Source organism: Callorhinus ursinus, unplaced genomic scaffold, assembly GCF_003265705.2.
Source record: "Callorhinus ursinus isolate GAN/ISIS: 27379988/994484 unplaced genomic scaffold, GSC_fseal_2.0 scaffold12, whole genome shotgun sequence".
In the NCBI taxonomy this organism is placed as follows: domain Eukaryota; kingdom Metazoa; phylum Chordata; class Mammalia; order Carnivora; family Otariidae; genus Callorhinus; species Callorhinus ursinus.
Window position 1 is genome coordinate 16,505,477 of NW_027397074.1, and position 13,861 is coordinate 16,519,337.

Genomic DNA, 13,861 nt, shown 5'->3' on the forward strand with positions numbered 1-13,861 from the left:
ATTCAATAACACAGTACATCTATTAGAGTTGTGAAAGGAAGGGAGGGAGGAAAGGGCAAAGAAGGGGAAATAAAGAAAAGCAAAGGAAAAAGAGGAAAAACACATAATTGATAGCAGCTGAAAATCTGATACATTGCTGATAAGAATGCAAAGTAGTGCAACCACTCTAGAAAACAGTTGGCAGTTTCTCATAAAACCAAGTATATGTTTACCCTATGACCCAGCTATTCCACTCCTAGGTAATTACTAAAGGAAAACGAAGATATTCACACAAAAACTTTAATGGGAATATTTATAGCAGCTTTATTCACTATTTGCCCAGTTATGGAAACAAGACAAATGTCCTTCCAACTGGTGAATGTACAGCCATAAAACAGATAGTACACAACACCAGAAATGAATGAACTAATGATCCATATAACAACATGGATAGCTTTCAAAAGCTTTATGCTAAATTATAGAAGCAAGGGTAAAGCTAAGTGAAACAAGTCAATCATAGAGAAATACATACCATATGATTTCACTCATACGTGGAATTTAAGAAACAAAACAAATGGGTATAAAGGGGGGAAAAAGAGAGAGAAAGAGAGAGAGAGAGAGAGAGAGGCAAACCAAGAAACAGACTCTTAAGTATAGAGAACTGATGGTTGCCAGAGGGGAGTTGGGTAGGGGGATGGGTGAAGTAGGTGATAGGCATTAAGGAGCACACTTGCTGTGATGAGCACCAGGTGATGTACGGAAGCATTAAATTACTATATTATACATCTGGAATTAATATAACACACCGTATGTTAACTAACTAGAATTTAAATAAATACTTTTTAAAAAAGGCTAAAGAAAACTTGGTAGAGGTAAAATCAGATCAGTAATTGGCAAAGGTTGGAGGTGGGTTAATAATCGACTAAAAACAACAACTTTTTGTGGTGATAGAACCATTTTATGTTTGGATTGTGGTGGCAGCAACATGATTATTTACGGTTGTCCAATTTCATAGAACTGTACACCTAAAAGAGTGAATTTTAGTGTATGTAAATTATGTCTCAGCAAACCTTAAAAATCATAAAAGATGGGCAAAGATAGGCTAGGTGAATACAAATCAAAAGAAGGGTTCACAATCATACCTTTCAAGGCAGAAGTCAGATCAAAAATCATCAGAGATAGGTAAGTATATTTTATAATATTAAAGGCTATAAATCACAGTAAATTTAAGAGTTGTTAATATTTATGTGTATGCTAACACAGCAATAACTCATAAAGCATAAAATGCAAGAGATTCAAAGGAGAATATACAGGGACACACTTATAAAACGAAAGAATAATGGCAAAAACCACCCACCCAGAAAATGGAAACCAAGTAGGTTGTTCAACTTAGAAAGGAAAGAAAAAAGAATGTTAAGAAACTTTTGGGTCAAGTTTAAAAAATAAAATTACAAAGTTCTTTGACAATGATGCAGTATAACATATAAAAATCTATAGGACAACAGTAGAATATCAAAGGAAAAAATAGAGTACAAATGCCTATATAAATAAGACAAAAAGGAACTAGATTAAACACTCAGCTCAATAAACTAGAAAAATAGTAAACTAAAAGAGAGTAGATTAATAAAGATAAAACAGAAGTTAATGAGTTGAAAAACAAAAAACAATGGAAGTAATGAATAAATGTAAAAGCTAATTTCCTTGGGAGAAAAATATACAAAATAAAGCACTAGCTTATCCAGGAAAGAAAAAAAAAATACACCAAAGAAAGGCAAGCATTAAAATTTGTGCTGTGGTAAAATTTGCAAGACCACTCTATTTCTAAAATTTTTCAAAAAATGAGTTGCAAGGAAAAAAATGAAAAAAACAGGATGGGGGTGACTAGGGATCAAATGGGACATATTAACCATTTAAAGCACATGGACTTCATTTGGACGCTGCTTTAAGAAACCAACCAGACAAACAAGCAAAAATGGGGAAAATGACAAAATTGGAACATTTGAATGCTAACCAGAACACTGAATAAGAAATTATTTTTAGGTATGATAATAATATTTAAATTTTAAAATGAGTCCTGGCTTTCTGAGTTGTACACTGAAATGTTTATAGATGAAATGATACTGAGTATTTAAAAAATAATCCCATATTGTGAATCGAAGAGGGGGAAGCAAGTGGAATTGCAGATGAAACAAGAATTCCTAGGGTCACCTGAGTGGCACAGTAGATTAAGCCACGAACTGTTGGTTTTGGCTCACGTCATGAGATAGAGCCCTGCGTGGAGCCCCCAGTGGGGCTCAGCGCTCAGTATGGAGTCTGCTTAAGACTTTCTCACCCTTTCCCTCTGCCCCTCACCCCCCCACACTCTCTATCTCTCTCTCAAATAAATAAATATTAAAAAAATTCCTGAGTTGATGAAGTTGTTGACACTAGATGATAGCTACATGTGGGTTCATTTTGTTCTTCTTTCTACTTTTGTATATGCTTAATAATTTTCACAGTAAGTTGACAATTTCACAGAATTTAAGACTATTACTTTAATGGTTTAAGCATTCTATGTGAATATGGCAGATTGGGGAGGCAGAAAATACAGATTTGCCCACACCTAGTTTCATGCCTAAAAGGTGGATTGACCATATTCAATGACATAGATAAATCTCATAAACCTAATATGGAGCAAAATAAATGGTACACAAGAGCATATAGTCTTTGATTCCATTTATATAAACTTCAAAACAGTTTATATAAAGTCCAAAATCTATGGTTTAAAAGTGAATAGTGGTTCTTCTTTTGGGGAGAAGTAGTGACCAGAACAGTCACAAGAAGCTATTTATTTCACAGGCAGATTAAATTTGTAGCATTTCTTTGAGTGATATACTAATTACTTGTATATTTCTCTGTATACATGTTATATTTCAATAAAAAGGTAAAAAAAAATGCCTGAGGTGGGAGCAGGTGTTCTAAGATCTCTCATAGCCTCCCTTGGCATTGATTTCATCTAATCGTAATTTTATTACTTCATTTGAAGCAGGTTCAATGGACAGGTCTCCCTTTGCTCTTTAATCACAGCATTTAAAAGCAGCCTAGTGCCATTTTTGGCAAATTGTTTCTAAGTGGAACTTTGCAAGCTTATTAAAAAAAATGCAAAATTTATTTTTTTTTAGAAATTTATGCAAATTGGTAAATATACTTGAGAAAGTCATTAACACAGTGAATTTGTTATTCCTGTTTTTTTCAAGATAGAGGGAAGCAGTGAATGCATTCTAGGTATTAAGGGGACTTGAAGTCTTAGAAGGGAAGTTGACCAAGAATCTTATTGAATTGAATATATGGTGTATAGGGAAAAATTGTGAGCCATGAAATTCCTGTCCTCAACGGGTGAGGCTGTCATCGGATGAGAAAGGAGAAGCTTCAGAATTCCCGATTTAGAAAGCAAAATCTTTGCGTAAAATCAGCATATTTTGAGAAGAAACCTATATAAAACAAACTCAGACAGCAATAGTCTCTTAAAAAAACAAAGGCACAGTATTCAGACCAAATTAGATGTTTGCCTTCTCCAAACTTTGATTAGTAAAGAGAGCCTGTGCCTGATGTCATCTCAGATTTGCAGCCAGGTAGCAGCATGAAAACACACTGATTTACTCCAGTTAAAAAATTGCGCTTTATCAAATGAGGGCAACAATTACACACTGAAAAAGACACTGTAAAAGACACAAGGAGTATTATCAGAAAAGATTAGTGATCCAGATGTAGTCTTTCAAGAAACCTGATAGTGGATCAACTTCCCTGAGTTTCCAGCATATTTTCAGATTCATTGTTGTTATTCAACTTAATGTAATTTTCACTTTTTGGTAGCTGATTAATTTCTATTCTTTATTCTTTCCCATTGAGAAAACCTTGCAATTTATCTAAAAATCTGAGACAATTACATTATTAAAATTTTCAAAAATAGATCATGAATTTATTCTTAATTTTTTTGCCCTTTAAATTAGAAACATTTTTGATCACCTATGTGATGTTGATACTTTTCCTATAACTGAATACAATCCTGTTTGTTTACATATTTAAAAAATTCATTTAGATCCATGTTTTTTCCCCACTTATATGTCTCTCATTTCTATTGCTTTTTCATTGAGCAGAAAAAAATCAGACACTTGCTTTCCATGTTTTTCCTGATTTTGCAGCTTGTAATACCTACCATAGGGAACTCTCTCTTAATATTTTTCCTATGTCTGTCACCATGCATATTTATGACTAAAGCTGAAAATCATAAGCAATTTTATGTCCTTATATACTGCTGACTGTCCCCCTCTGTCCAACACAGTGATGCCCCTGTTGTCTCACATTTCACTTGAAAGATATTTCTAGAATCAAGGATATCTGGGAGGAGTGGCTTCAGGAGAGCAGAGAACAATATTTATCGTCTATGAATCAGATGATATGATGGTCATTTTATCCCTGGCATCTCATTTTATCTGCATGGCTTCATTATTGCACAGAAGAGAAACTCTGTATCTCAGAAAGATTAAGTAAACTGTCCAAGGTCAAACTCAAACTTATCTCACTCCAAAGCCAAGAGGTACAAAGATCGTGAATGAGAAAAATCAAGCAAATTCTAGATGCTCTTATAAATGATTTCTGAATCTGGTCAACTGCCTTTCCTACCTTTATGTTCATTGACGTCTGGTCCTTTGGGAGAATGTAGAAGGTTGCAGGCAGGTAGGTATAGAATTACCAGTTCCATTTGGGGAACTACAATATAAGGAAATGACTCATTACAAAGTAGAGAAGGAAGAGTCTTTCTGAACACACCTCCTTCAGAAATATGGTCTCTTAACTGCACTGAGTTCTCCTTCCCTAAGTATTTTTAGCACTGACTGCCTAAACTAAAAATCTTAGCACTGGTCTAGTTCAAGTGTGTATTTGTCTTGTCTCATGAGAAAAAAAAAATGTCAGTTCCTTGAAGGAAGCCATCTTGAAAAGTATCTTTTTTTAGTATCCTCAAATTCCCAAGAGGAGAGTTAACTAAATAGAGTTGAGTTTTGTTGAACTAAATTGTCTTAGGTTGCAACTGCTGTTTTGATTTTTCACCTGTCTCTACATTCTCTGTTGTGGGCTGCAGTGACATTTTATAACATCACTGAAATGATGTTATGCTGGAAGCAGTTGTAATGTCTGTGGGGATAAGGCACCACTTTCCTGCAGCTTTTGGAAGGTGTTTCCTGCAGTTCAAAAGGAAGCATTTTAAAATTAAAACTTTTGGCTTGCCAGTGAATGTTCTTCACGATCTGACTTTGTTTTGTCAAAAACTATGAAGGTTCTGAGATATTCTCTCTTGTGTGTGTATGTGTATACATGAATACTGCATATCTACGTATTTGTGTGTGTGTATAGACATATATACATGTATGCGTGTGTATTATATATGTTAGTACAGAAGCACAAGGCATCTGGGTGAGGGAAAAGAGTTCTGTACTGATGCTCAAAACCAGATCAGCAGTAACATTGTGACATTGCTTCCCCACAGCTAGACTGTAGGCAACATAAGCTCCTATGGACACTTTCAAGGCAAGTGATGAGTTTCATTCTCTAGAGGAGAGATGGAGAAAAATGGATTTGTTCAGGGGAAAGACAGCTGCTCCTTTCCCCTTCTGAGAGGAGAGAAAAACAAACAAACAAACAAACAAACCCTTGTTCTTTAAATGGGATGGAAAGGATTCTGGGTTGTCACAACCTTTTAGAATGTAAATATACCTTTCCAAAGAACATGTAAACCCTGGACTCCACAGCTTTTATGACCTAAGGATGTGTCCACATTCTGAGCTTCCTCCCTTTTGAATTATAAATTCCTAGGGAAACAGTCTTCTTGATACCTTGATTATTTAATCTAGGGACCTAATCCACATTGTAACCATTTGGCTCTCTAGGGGAGGTAAGAGAAGTTCTATCATAATTATGGATCAGAGCCATTAATTGTACAAATAAGTGCCGATCTAACCTTAATGGTATATGGAAGGTAAAATGTTTCTAGGGAAAGTGAAAACAAACTTTTTCTTTTTTAATTTCTGTATCTCAAGAGGGTAGGCTTTTTTATAGGAGCACCGAGAAATCAGGGAAATTTTATTTTCCTATATGTTCTATTTCCCTACCATTATTACTCATATTTCCCCTTTATATGTAGCACATTTTGCCAATGGAACTGTTCTCTGGACCTGGTGGTATATGTCTCAGAATTTCTCACTTCTGCAGCTTTGCTTATGGCATTTCCTCTACATAGAACTCCCTCTCAGCCCAGTGGGTCCTAACCCTCCCAAAGGGTCAGATACTTTCTTCCCATGGAATATGGCACATTTCCTAACTGGATACCTTCTCTCTCTTCTTTGAACAACCATCTCATACTCTGGTCCTCTTTTATGGCATTTAATCATGTTTTAGCTTGTATTGTAGCTTTTTGAATACCAGTCATTTTCCCTGATGAACTGTACAATCATTTGAAGCAAGACTTATGATTCTGATTTCAGGTATATGGAATATTAGCTTTTTTTTTTTTCTTTTCAAGCTGAAATGTCTCCTTCTTTAATTTATTTTTTCCTGCGACTTGCTATGTTTGATTGTCCTTAATATCATAGGAACCTAATACTTCTATTGGAAAATAAATTGTTTAATTTGGGAAGATATATTAACTTAGATAACTAATGCTGATGTTTTCACAGGCTAAGAACTAAACTTTGTTGAAGTACTTATCATCTGCCCTCACGGTGTGGCGCCATGACCACCATTATGTGTGTACTTCTTCTTTTCTTTTCTTTTTTTTTTTTTTTAAGAGAGGGAGAGAAAACGGGAGTGGGGCAGAAGGAGAGGGAGAGAGAGAATGCCAAGCCAACTCCATGCCAAACGTGGAGCCCGACCTGGGGCTCCATCTCACAACCCTGAGATCATGACCTGAGCCGAAATCAAGTCAGTCGCTTAACCAGCTGAGGCACCCAGGTGCCTCTCATGTGTGTACTTCTAACTAGTTGTTATGTTATTAGCTTCTTGAAACCACACTAAGACTTATTTATGTGCCATACTTAATATATTGATTAATATACTTCTATTAATACACTTAATATATTTCTAGCACATTGAATTATGGTTTAATAAATATTGAGTGAATAAAAACAAAGTTTGGTTTATTGCTATTATTGCTTTCTGACTCTCTTGTAACAATATTATCAGTCCTTTTTGAGGGAACTCAACATTTTGTGGGGTCTAATTAGGTGTGAGATTGTAAGACAAAGGATTTGAAAGAAATTTTTTCTTTGCATTCCTTTGATTATTAGCTCTTCATTTTGAGTATTACTGTTGTTAATTGGCTGATATTAGCAGCCATTACTTAATGTCGTTGTAGAATATGAGCTGAACTTGAATGTTCCACTTTCATGTCACTGCTAGAGACTTAATTGGTCCCTGCTTTTGAGGAGAAATAGTGGTGGGAACACTCTCCTTGGTGTTTCCATTTGGCTCTCAGCTGTAATTCTGTTCTGTCCTTGCTGCACTTGTACTCCTAAATTGTTGGATTATAAAATACTCAGGAAATATGAAACTGGATTTCTAAATATGCGACAGTCAGAGAACAACATCCTTTGGCAAAACTGTGAGGGGGATGAAAGTGGGACAGTGTGAATGTCAAGCCTGATCATTTTGGGGATTGTAGCAATACTTTCATGCCATCCAACTAAATGTGTGGTATCAGGCAACCTGCTTTTCTGTGAGAAGTTCCACAGAGAAAATTTCAAAGTTCAACCCTCTAACTATTTGGGAGTTTTCGGAAAAGCTTTTGTCCCCCTCTGAGCTAGAAGTAAAAAATCTGTGCTAATGAGACCAATTAGTGTTCAAAATTTGAGCTAGGGTTAATTGCATCAGAAACATGATTACATTTTTTTTAAAAATAAATGAGCTTGAAGATTATAGAACAATGCTTTTCAAAATTGTTTTTTGATATACCAAAACATCAAATCTTTAAAAAAATAAACCACAGCAATTTCTCCACGAATTCTAAAACACTCAATCCTATTAATGGTAATACTTATTTTTAATAAATATAAAAATTATTCCTGTTGCACATTTTCCATAGCTGTCAAGTTTAAAGAAATGTCGACCAATTTCTGACCAATTTGAAAAATTCAACACCTCTCTGTGCTAATGAAAGACATACTTCATTTATATAAAGAAGCCTTATGACAATTGCTTTCTTTCAATTCTTTTTATTCCTTTGTTGGTTTGTGCATTAGCAGTTGTGTTGATATAGCATCAATAAGCACTAAGTGTGTACCTGTTAGAAGAGAAAATCCTTTGTGATTTGCCACTTCGAATAGGTTGAATTGTATTTTTCTCTTGTAATATATTCAAGAGAAGAGAGTGTTTGGAAGTGTCTGGTATGCATACAGATCAGAATACTGGAACAACAGTCTTGGATGAAGCTTATTTACATGCGGACTCTCAAATGCTAATGTACACACATCCTACCGATACTTTTGGAGACAGAGTGACTCTTCATTGTCTAATGAATATTTACTTTTGATTATGATTAAACTTCTTTTGTGCTTAAAAAAAAAAAAACAAACAGCAACAACAGCAACAGCTTTTGTTTTGTTTTGTTTTGTTATTATTCTCTTCCCAGAATCCTTGGAATGGAAAACCTTGAGGGATTCACATGAAATGTTTTTCCCACTAGAATGTATCTTATAGAAGCAACTGAACCAACACATTTCTGAGGAGAGTATTCCCAGCTGGAGGATGATAATAAAGCTTGTGCATAGTTCCTCTGTCCTGTGACTTTTATCTTGAAATGTTTTTAGAATCTTTTCTCTCCATTTCAACTCCATCTATCCTAGATTGTTCTTCATCCCCTCCAGCTAGATTCCCTCAAGCCATCCTAACCTATCTCCCTAAATCCGTGGTTCCTTTCATTTACTCTATACTTTCTAATTCACTATTCTCATATATTTCATTCATTCAAGTCTTTTTTATTTGTTTAATCATTCACTAATATTTCACGTATCGAGCTTTTATTGAATGCCTTCTAAATGCATAACTTCTAGCAGAGAACTGAGACAATAATTCAGTGGATACTTTCATGATGCTTACTAATTCATTTTTCTCCTTCACTCTTAAGTAGCTGCTGAGTTTTCCTAATGCGTCGTCAATCCCAATGCTCTGTTTCTATCACAGGTTCTCTATGTGACAGCCCCTTGGCTCTACTAAAACACTCAGGCAGCCCTAAGGCATGTGTGTATTAAACAACTATGACATTCAAGGTATTGTGCTCTTTGATGTTCATTCCCATTTATCACTCAGTATGTTTCCTTCAGCATTGCCTGATAAAAAATACAAGATGCCCAGTTAGTTGGAATTTCAGGTAAACAACAAACAAATGGTTAGTATAAGAGTGTCTCTGCAACATTTGGGACATGCTTATTCTAAAAATAGTCATTATTATATGACAGTAAACTTTCACCGGGCATCCAGGATTTTTATTTGCTGTATCTGACAATGAACACTTTGGAACTTTCCCCTCCTCTAGTGAGATCGAGTTCTTTGCTCTGGATTTCTTGGCAATGAAATATTCTTAGCACTTTACACAGTTTAACTTATGTAATTCTTAGGCTACCCAGTGATGAAAGAATCTGTATTATTCCCATTTTAGATATGAAGGTGTTGGAGAGTGGTGGTCAAGGAATTTGCCCAAAGCTACCCAGTAGTAAGTGTTACTTCTGACAGTGAGCCAGCAACCTTGGAGCAAGAACCTGGAGTCGTAACCATTACATATTATAGCTTCTGTGGAGCACCACCATGTGGCTGGTGCCTAAGGTCGCTCTGGAAAATAGCACTTGATGGTGACACCTACTGTGACACTTTCATAATTGTTCATTCTTAGCAATGTAAGTGTGTTTTTAAAGTATTGGCATAGTTATCTTACCTGGGCATTTCTAGACCCTGAGTGCATGGACACCACTTCAAATGCTACTAGACACCCTCTTTTCTGTTGCCTGGTGACTCTGAAAAGAAAGCAGTGCTGGCCTGTAAGAAGGAGATGGCTTGTTCCAACGACCATCTCTCCAGACACTGAAGTATGAGGGTGTGTTCTCATTCTGTGCCCCGCAGTTACACCTACTGAGACCTACTGAGGGAAATTCTGGACTAAATATCCCGCAGATCCATCCATAGAGTGTCAGTGTACTCTTTCGTACTTCAGGTGTGTGCCACATTCTTCTGCACTGGTCAGAGACTGTTCCCTTATCTCCCTTATCCTTTCTTTTCCACTGGGGTCCTTTGATAAGGCCATCATAATGCTTGTTGTACATAATCTGTCTCTGTGAAGCTGTTCTACCTGGCAAAGGTGCTATGGTCTGAATTGTGTCCTCCCCACCTTCGTATATTGAAGTCCTAACCCCAAGTACCTCAGAATGTAACCATATTTGAAAGTGAGGTCTTTAAAGAGGTGATTAGGTTACAGTGAGTTCTTGAGGGTGAGCCATGATCCAGTATGACTGGAATCCTTATAAGAAGAAGAAATTTGGACACACAGACACCAGAAGTATGCATGCACCGAGAGAAAACCAAGGGAACACACAAGAATGCAGCTATCTGTAAGCCAAGGAGAGAGGCCTCAGAAGAAATCAAACCTGCTGACACCTTGATCTTTGACTCCTAGTCCCCAGAACTGTGAGAAAATAAATTTCTGTTTTTTAAACCACTCAGTCTGGGGTATTTTGTAATGGTGGCCCTAAAAAGGAATACAGAGGGCTCTTTCAGGAAAAAAAAAAATCTGATGCTAGCTCTTCCTTTGAAAATGGACGTCAAACTAATGCACATTAATGCTTCCATGAGCATGTCATTACCATTCTAACCCACAGGATTAAACTATTCAAAATTTAGCTGTCTGCTACTACAGGCACCCACGTTACCCAGGCTACTAGCTACTATTTCCTAAGCTCTTGTTATGTGCTGGACAATGCTCTGGTGACTTTTATATAGTATCTCTACTGATCCTCATTAACAACTCTGAAAGTTGGATGTTACTATAGGTAAGGCAGTTGAATCCAAGACCCCCGAGTAGAAAAACTATTATTCATCCAAACAATACTCAGTTTCATGGGAAGAGTTTTGGCATTCAGTTAAATTGCAGGTAAATTAAGATCAGGTTCAATATTTTAGATTACCTATAGAATGAGCATATTCTTGGTGCTTAATACATGCTGCTGATCGATTGCCTGATTGGAAGAGGAGGCAGAAAGGAGTAGCAATCCACTGTCTTCCTGACAACACATGTTCCCACATCATCCCTCCTGTGGAAATCTGTGGTGTGTTGGTGGAGAGTCAGCACATCTGTGCACTCACATAAGTGATACCACAGTGACCAACCATCTAGATCATATTTTTAAAGATTTTATTTATTTATTTATCTGTCAGAGAGACAGAGAGCACAAGCAGGGGGAATGGCAGGCGGAGGGAGAAGCAGGCTCCTTGCTGGGGAAGGACCTGACCCTAGAATCATGACCTGAGCCGAAGGCAGACACTTAACCAACTGAGACACCCAGGCATCCCACCATCTAGATCATTTAAGTTTAACCCATGAAAGAACCTTTTAAAGCTTTGATTTAAAATCCTGTGTGTGCCTATGTAAGAACTTTGGAAAGTAGAAAGAACATTTGACAAAAAGCTATACATTCTGGTTTCTGGTTCTGGTTTTATTCCACAATAAAAGGAAACCATGAGACCTATGTAATGTTTCTAACTCTTGGGTCTTCAGAGTTCCAATGAGGAAAACTGTGGAAGCTTTACTTGCTTCACAGAAATGATGAAAGAAGCAATTAAAGCAACATGGATATGCTTTGAAACAGTTGCATCCTTAAACCTAGAACAATGTGGGTTTTCTTCCTTTGCTCCTTTACAAATTTTGCTGTTCTTCCCACTGCTTCCACAACATTATAGTGATTTCTAGATAATACGGTAGGCTACCTTGATTATTAATTATTATTAATGTACATACCAGATAATATTTTATTTTTTCAGATTACAATTTTTTTAATAAAAAATAGTAAAAGATTTGTTGATGATCTAATGTCACTCTACTTTGGTGGCAGCTGATACATCTTAGAATTTGTTGTCAGCATTCAACTTTTTCTAGCAGCAGGACACAGTAATATGGGCAATAATAGCTAACATTTATTAAACAATTATGAACCAGGAACTAACCTGAGACCTTTACTTAGATTACATCACTTAATCCTTTCAACAACTGTATGAGGTAGATATAATTATTATCCATGTTTTAAATATGAGAAAATTGCAGACTTAGCGGTCTAACTAGCCACATAACTAGTAACTGTGGAACAAGGCTTTGAATGCTGGTGGTCTGAATCCATGCTCTTAATCACCACTTCATGTTGCAAGAATAAAAATTTGCCCGAAAATCAAAACTGTAAAGTAGTCCAGGCAGAAGGGAGAGAGTGAACAACAACGAGATACAGGTCAAGCATTGCTCTTTCCACCCCACGAGCATTATTATATCCTCAAAACCAGCACCTGGCATACTGCCTGGCCCAGAGTGGTTATTTAATAAGTACTTATGAATTTAATGATTGAGAAGCTGAGACTTGTAGTGTGTAGGAACTGCAAGGAGATTGACATACCTAGAACTTAGACTGTCATGAGTAACTTAGCAGGAAGTCAGATATGCTAAAAATTGTATAAAGATTTCTGGATGAAATATTGTATGAAGCAAGTCCATTCATTCATTCATTCATTCACTCATGCTTTAAAAATTTATTGGCCATAGGAATCAGATACATAAATAATGGAGCTACGATCTTTGCCTTGCAGAGATACACTGCAAAAGAGAATTTACTATCATTCGGTGGCAAAGTTACATACATACATATGAGTTAACAGATTTCATAACTGAAATGTGCTTTTTTTTTGCCCAATCAGTAACAATATCTTGTCATGAGGAAAAGTATTGATGAAATTAAAGTGTATAATAGAAAGGAAATGTGCAGTAATTAAAAACTAGTAATGTTTTCTGTGTATCCAAAATAATACTCCAATTTCATATTTGGGGTTAGATATTAGATAAAAAGGAGTCCATCCTTGACAAAAATACAAAAGAGAACAAAGTGGAATAAAACAAAGTGAAACTTATGTTAATAAAAGTGAAAACAAATTCTATTGTCACAAATATTCTGTTTTACTGGCTAATTGTTGTACATCACAGTGAATAAGCCATCACTGGTACTCTGCTGGCATTTAAACTTGTATTTTTCAACATAGTACCTCCACTAAATGGTTGTCATAGAGATGGGTTTCCTGGGAAGCAGATTCTGAGACAGAGGTTAGTGTATAGATTATTACTGAACACCATTGGATTAACCCTTGTGGAAGGGAATGATGAGAAGCAGAAACATGTAGAAGGGAAGGCCCAATGGCAGTATCCTCTGACTCTCAGGAGCTAGAGTGGCTCTGAAGAGTTATCAGTTCCAAGTTGGGTTGAGAAGGCCAAGCCCAACTTCAGAGTCGGTTGGTCATTAAGTGTGGCTACCTGGGAGGATTGGCTTTCTGCAACTGAGACAGTTGCCGAAGGGGCTGATAGCCAAAGGCGGTCTGTGAGCAGCACTCCCAGCAGCCAGGGCATGAGTCTGTCACTGAAGGGGCCACATTGCAGTTTCAGCCACAATGGCTTCTTAGTACACAGAGCATTTCAAGGAAAGGGAAAGGAACAGCCTCCTCCTCCACAACCCCGTACCCCCATTGCTAATACCATGACCCATAGGCAACTTTGTTCTGCTGTGCTTGTTTTATTTTTCTTAATGGTTACCTCCATAACACTAGATGATATATTCTT